The following is a 7,961-nucleotide window of genomic DNA, read 5'->3' on the forward strand; positions in this document are numbered from 1 at the left end:
AACCTTATTTGTAATATTATATAATTTTTGAATTCAATATAACATAAAAAATTTAAGTTCTGAAATTTATTTATTAGAAATTTTTGATAATATAATTTCATAATTATTTTAAATATGTATGTGTATAATTTAGTAAAATTCTAATTTTTACATAAATATCACGGATTGAAATATTTAATTTATTCAAATTCATAGGTGTATTTATAAAAGATAACTATGTTTTAACTAAAAGATAAATTTTATCTCACGTTGATGGTAAACGAATTTTCATTACTCTGGTATACCAAACAAATCTAACTATTTATATTCAAATTTATTTTGGTTTTCAATAATAAAAAGTTTATATATCAATTATTAAAAAATTATGTTAACCCGAACAAAAGTAAATAAATATTTATTTTAGCGGGTATAGTTATTTTCTTATTTTAATTTTAATTTATCATGAATCAATTGTATTATTGTTTTTAGCCTGGATGAATAACATGTATTGATTTATTTTATTCTGACGCAATTATACTAACTAATGAATCATCTCTATTTTCATTTTATAATAATAGTTTTTGATATTATAGAAATTGAAAAAACCCCGTAATTTTATAAATCTAAACATTTTACACACATATCCGTAATCAAAATTTTAATATTTCAGCTATTAGGATTGAATCTCAATTATCCCACAATCATTATAATTAACAACGAATTAGCTAAACTTTAATATTATCGTAACACGAATTAATAATATAGGAATTACCTTTAATTTAAATTTAATTTTAGTTTTAAGATAGATCAATAATATACATTAGTTTATTTTAGGGATCATTTGTTAACAAGTGAATGAATCTAATTGAACCGGACTATTCCAAGACTATTACATTTATTATTGTTCAAGATTGTCTGACTCACGATGTGGCATCTGGATTGACAGAAAAAATATTCTAGACTACTCATGTATAAATTCTGAGCTCAACCCTTCTCTAGCCCATACTAGAGATGCACAAAAGGCTTACCGGACCGGGTTTTGACCGGGCATTATAAAGCCCAAGTTTTGATCGGACCGGGCTTTTTGGGCCTTGATTTTGACCAAGCCGGGCCGGGCAGGGCTTTCCGAAAATATCAGAGCCCGTTTGGACCCTCGAGGCGGGCCTAACCGGGCTTTTTTCGGGCCGGATCGGATCGGGCTGGATTTTTTTCTAATTTAAATCAGATCGAGTGTTATTAGAGATTCCGAAGAATACATATGTTAGCAACTAGATCGTCGTAAAAATATATTAGTTTACATGGAATATTTTATGAAAACATTACTTCGTTGAAAACATTTAAGTTCTGCAAAAAATAAACATGTTTATATAATAATATATTTTATCATTGTTATGATAACAATGATATCCAAATATATATAGTGTACTTATTATATCTTCTTTCATTATTTATGCAACGAAGTATATAAGTAATATTATTAATCACAAATATGTAAATATATATGTGTTTAAAGTATTATTTATATTTATAGTAAATGTGAATTTATAAATATATAAGAAAATATATTAGAATAATCAAATTATAACCGGGTTTTTTCGGGCTTTTAATCGGGTCGGGCCGTGCCGAAGCTCAGGCTTTTAACCGGGCCGGGCCGGGCCGGGCTTTGCCTAAAATTATAGGGCCCGTCGAAGCCCGAAGCTCGGGTCGGGCTTTGACCGGGTCGGGCTTTGACCGGGCCGGGCTTGACCAGGCTTTGACCGGAACGGGCTTGACCGGGCTTTGACCGGATCGGGTCAGACCAGATTTTTGGGCCCGGGCTTTTTGTGCATCTCTAGCCCATACCACACCAATTTTATAACGTTACCATTCTATTTTATTCTACTTTCACATATTTGCATTGTTTGAATTTATATATTAATATTTTTGTATTTATCATATGATTATAGTAACATGTAAAATAACTAATAAATATTCTTAATTTTAACAATGTTATGTTCTTAATTTCTTAATTATAATTTTTTTCGAAATTTAAAATTTACTTGTCTTTCTTATGGTTCAGTTATATTATATATTACTATTTTATTTGTATAAATTTTTATTTATTAATTTATACTACTATATAAATATTTGTCAATATTAATTTATTTTTTCAATAAATACAATATAAATATTGTCATTCATATCTATTATTATATCCTATATATAATTAGAGTAAGAGAGTTTTGGCGGTACTAACGGGTAAGGTATAGGTAATAAGGGGTATCCTGTTATTCTACTATAATATCTAATAATCTGTATAACAAACATATATAATTAAGAAATTGAACTATAATTATATATATTCTTAAATGATATTAAAAATATTGAAAGTATTATATTATATATAATACAAGCAATAATTATTTTAATAAAAATAAATATAAGTAACAATTAACAAATCATTTATAATTGGGTTAAAGTAGTATCATTTTCTTACAGAAAAATTAATATGATAAGTTAGAAATATAATAATAATAATAATAATAATAATAATAAATTATTAGAATTTAAAATTGAAATTCAAATCTAATAAAATACATTTAAAGTACCATGAAAACACGTGTGAAAGTGTAGGTATAATAATAATAATAATAATAATAATAATAATAATAATAATAATAATAATAATAATAATAATAATATTAAACTATTACAAATTAAAATTGAAATACAAATCCAGTAAAATATATTATATACTATATGTATTTCATCTATTCTAACATTTCATTAAAATACCTAATAATCTTTATATATAGATAATTAATTAAGAAATTAAACTATAATTACACATTTATAAAACATAAAAATTAGGAAGAAATATAATAATAATAAATAAATAACTATTTTGATCAAACTCCACAGTATTGAGAAAAGAAAATAAATAAATAAAATAAAAATAACTACATAGACATATTATGTGAATTATAATTATATTTTCTTAAATGATATAAAATAATATTAAAAGTATTATATTATATATATATATAAAAACAATTTGACTTAAGGGAAAGATTTTTTTTTTTAAATCATTACTAGAACCAAAAAATTATATAAATATTATTATAAACGTCGCAAAATGCAAATCCAAACAACTTTCTAACTTTTGATCAAACTCCGCAAGATTAAAAAAAATATATATAAATATAAAAAAATAATTACGTAAACATATTATATGATATGATTAAAATATTCTATTTATAAATTTATAATATGAAAAAAGTCAAATAATGAAAGAAATTAAATAAATTATAAGATATATGTTATACTTAGGTTATTAATGTAAAATATAATACTACAATAATAATTAAATATATAAGTACAAAAAGTATAATTTTTTAGAAAAATACATTATTAATGAAGAACATAAAATTTATTTAGGGAATAAAATCATTTTATTAAAAATTTGTTAAATTAAGAATAAATATATAAAAAATTATAATTATCCCGTGCATTGCACGGGTACAAAGCTAGTATATATAATAGAGCAACTAGGGGGTTGAATGAGACATTTTATTCCTATTAAAATTACTAAATAACCCCTCATAATTGTATGTTAATAATTATTTAATTTAATGTGCATGTATCAATTGCATCTAACTTAATATGCATGTATTAATTAGTATAACTTACATATATTTATTACTACTCCATTATCTAAAATTAACAATTTATAATTATATAAACATACTTAAAATAAAAACTAGAAACAAACCAACAGTCAGCCTAATTAAAGTGCACCAACGACCCAACCCAATATTTAACCAATGTTTAATATATATACGATACTTTTCTCTCCCATCTTCATCTTCATATACACACACGATAATAGATGTACATACATACACCATCACCATCATCACCACCATATCCGATCTACTGAAATCATTATTTTTTATTTCTCATCACCATTGTATCTGATATAAAGTGAAAACACTATTTTATATTACTAAGATACCGGACTAATACTGAAAATCACTAATTTATCTTACACAAATCACTAATAAGTGTTATAAAAATCACTGATTTATATTTAAAAATCACTGAAAATTGTACAAAATCATTATATATTATAACAGAGTTGTCATACCACTATATCATATCTCACCATCACAATTCACCATCAACTCCTACCCGTACATCACCGGCACCGTGCAACAGCCAAAATCTCAAAAAATAACCATTAATTTACTATTAATACAATAATTACTACGTGTAGAGAGAGATGGGGAAGATGGAGAGAGAGATGGGGAAGACAGGATGTCATAAAAAAAAGTTCGGAGAAGATGAAAGGAGGAAGATGGGGAAAATGGAGGGGAACAGAGGGGCGGTGGAGAAAGGGGGTGATGACGACGGTAGCGGAGGGTGATGGTGGTGGTAGTGGGTGGGTAGGTTCAAGGGTGTGTTTTGGGATTTTGGGAGGAGTTGAGAGTTGGATTACAGTGAAGTTAAAATGAGGTCGGTGTATAGTGCTAAATATGAGGTTTTTAGTTTTAATTTTAAGTTGAGTTTCTATTTGACCAAAAGCCTATATATATATATTTGTGTGTGTCTCTTATTATGATAATACAAGAAACTATATAATAAAACATCGTTATTATAAAAAGGCGAAAACTAAATATAAACGAAGATCATACTGAAATTTTTAAGGCTAAATGTGATGTACTGCTTAAAAAAATCGAACGTATGTAGATATAATAATTATAGAACTTTCATTTTTATAATAAAAACATTCGAAACAACTCGAAAATTATTAATATTATGACACATACTTCTCGTTCATGAAATCATCTGTCTCACAACTTATACTTCCGTCAAGATTAATAATCATGTAACTCACTTATCACACTTTTAATAAAATACATTAGTTATTTAAAAAAACAATTCATTCGCATTTTCAACATATGTGATGAAAAAGACTGACAATCGTTATAGTGAATACTGAAAACCCAAAATAAGAAATTAAGGCAACTAAAGCAAATGAGTTATTTTTTTTCTTAATCGATCAACATGATCTTGTCAAATAATTATGAATGTCCATGCTCGATGACATCAATTGTTGAATTCCAAAACTCAAAATACTTCAAAGTACATAATTTACGAATATCAGAAATCTGTTATTCGATCCAAAATTAGAAAAAAGATAATCTCACAACATAACATATACTTAATTTATGTAATATGAACACAGTTCATACGTGAGTTTAGAAAAAGTTTGTGCCTCGCACGTGCTATAGAATATATACAAACCGAAGAAGCTCATACTTTTAATAGAGGTCATTGCACACACAAAACTAATTTCTCATAAGTAACAACATGCTATATATCTATTTAACAAGTATGTATACCAATTTAAAAAAAAAATCAGAATAGAGAATGCCCGTGCCTCGCACGGGCTATAGAGCTAGTTTTTTTTTACCAAACAACATCTTTTATTCATATTCAGATTTGTTACTGTCCAGAAATCTTGTCTATTCAAAAATTATCGTTCAGATTTAACAAATGACCCCTTAGTCTTAACCCGTTATATCAACCATCTAACTATATTTACTTTGTTTTTAATTATATTTTAGCGGTGGTTAAATATTATTTTGTTTTAAAGCGAATAGATAACATATTTTATTTTATTCTGATAATATTATATCGACCAACGCATTATGTTGTAGCCCTGTTTGATAAAATACTTTTTACTAGATCGGTAGTATTTATTATATTGTTTTACCCTGAGTTAGCAAATCTTGGTTTTAGTTTCAGACCCACTATGTCAATCAAATTCATCTAATTATTATTTAGTTTTTTGTTTAATTTCATTTTGGCCAGGAATGAATATTATTATGTTTTAGACCGAATTGATAATATGTATATTTAATTTCAGTCCGATGACATTATATTTGCCAAACGAATTTACTTTTAATTTATTTCGTTTTAACTCGTTTAATTTTTTATTTTAGTCTCATGACACTATATCGATCAAAAAAATGTGCTTTCAAATTTTTATCGGTCTTTATTACTTTATTTTAATCTGAAGCTGCAAATTCAACTATAATTGGATCAATAGTATAATTTTTTTTAATATAATATATTTTTCGTTTAAATCAAAACCATTAAATATATTACAATTCTATTTGTATTTATATAATTATATTATGAATAATAATCTATTTATGAGAGTATTTTATTTTAATATTACTATAATAATGAAGACCATACCGACTACCAACAAAACTTTCATTATTTCGTCTTTAATATAATAGTATAAATTAGAGATAAATGCACTTTTTACCCTCAAACAAAGTTGAAAAAATAATTTTGTACCAGAACTTTCGGAAATACAATTTGCACCCCTCAAACTTCAACTTACTAATTCAGTATGCACCCTTTTGCAGATTATAATTAAAATAATAAGGGGTAAAAAGGAAACTTTATTTTAAATTGTAAATAAATTTTAGTTGGAATTTCAAAAATAAGTTAAAATATTTATAAAAATGATTTCTTGTATATTAAATATTAATATTAATCAGAATATTTTCATTAAATGCCCTTTAAAATCATAACGACGTCAAAAACTTTAAAATGAAATAATTACATTAAATTAAATATATATAAAATATATATAAAAAAATTATTTTGAATTTAATTTTGGTAGAATTATATAATTTTTGGCATTAATAATATTACTAAAATTCAAAACTCAACTATATAATATTATTCAAAAAATTTAAAGATATTATTTTGTAGCTATACTAATAAATTCAATTTTTAATATAATCTGAAAAATGAAAAAAATAGTTTAGTTAATATTTTGCAAAAGTTGAATTTAATATCAATTAATAATGATATAGAGTTATATATGAAATAAAATTTAAATTGGTGGAGGAAATTGACTCTAATATCAATTAGAATTGGAATTAACTGATCGACCAATGGACCAATTAAAATTAAAATAATAATTAAGGGTAAATAAGTAATTTCAGTAAGTACCGAACGACGGATTACCAAATTTTTAATATTTCGTTTATTATACTATAGTATAGAGTATAGATATTATTTTATTATTGTTTCTAAAACAGAAAAGAATGTACATCATACGGGATTAGACGTTCTTTCTAGTAATACGATTATATTCATTTTTTAGTTACAAAATATATTTATATATCATTTAAATTTTGATCAACTAAGACAACATCGAGTACTTTCATATCATATTCGTCTAACACTATAGATTTCATAACTGATTCGTCTAACAAGCATTAATTTGATGACTAAATTTTATATTATCGTTAAACTTTTTTAAAGTAAAATGGTCAGAATCATGAAAAATAAATATAATTTTAAATAATTATACGAAACAAAAACTCACCATAATTTCTTTGGTACCCAACTGCTGCTACACAGGCAATACCGCGAGGCATCTAGGGAAAATGGTTTTGAAAAATATTAAACTTAGCTGACCTGAGTGCCAAACCTGATTTTTGGATTCTAAACACCCTGTTTTTAAAATTATAACATGTGAGAAAAATTAATAAATAAATTCCGTTTTTGTTAATATAGTTTAAGTGTATAACTAACATGCAAAATGCAGAACACGCTTAGAAATCTTAAAATAAGCAATTTATGATTTTAAGGGCCTGTTTGGGGATTCTAATAAGCCAACTTATTGGCTTATAAGTCTGCAACAACTTATCGACGAGTGTTTGTCGACCCAACTTATAAGTTAAATTTACAACTTATAAGCTGAATGTTAGCAGTGACGTACTTTTTTCCAACTTATTTGTATTTTTTCATTTTTTTAAAAAAATTTGAGTTTAAAATAAAATTTTAAAATATTTTTTAATTTAAAAATTCATGAATTAAAATAATTGTATTTAATAACTATTTATTTTAATCCATTAAAGTTAAAAAAATCTGACTTATAAGTAAGTTTATCCAAACACTTATAGAATTTA

The sequence above is a fragment of the Apium graveolens genome, chromosome 2, assembly GCF_009905375.1.
Source record: "Apium graveolens cultivar Ventura chromosome 2, ASM990537v1, whole genome shotgun sequence".
NCBI classification, from domain to species: Eukaryota; Viridiplantae; Streptophyta; class Magnoliopsida; order Apiales; family Apiaceae; genus Apium; species Apium graveolens.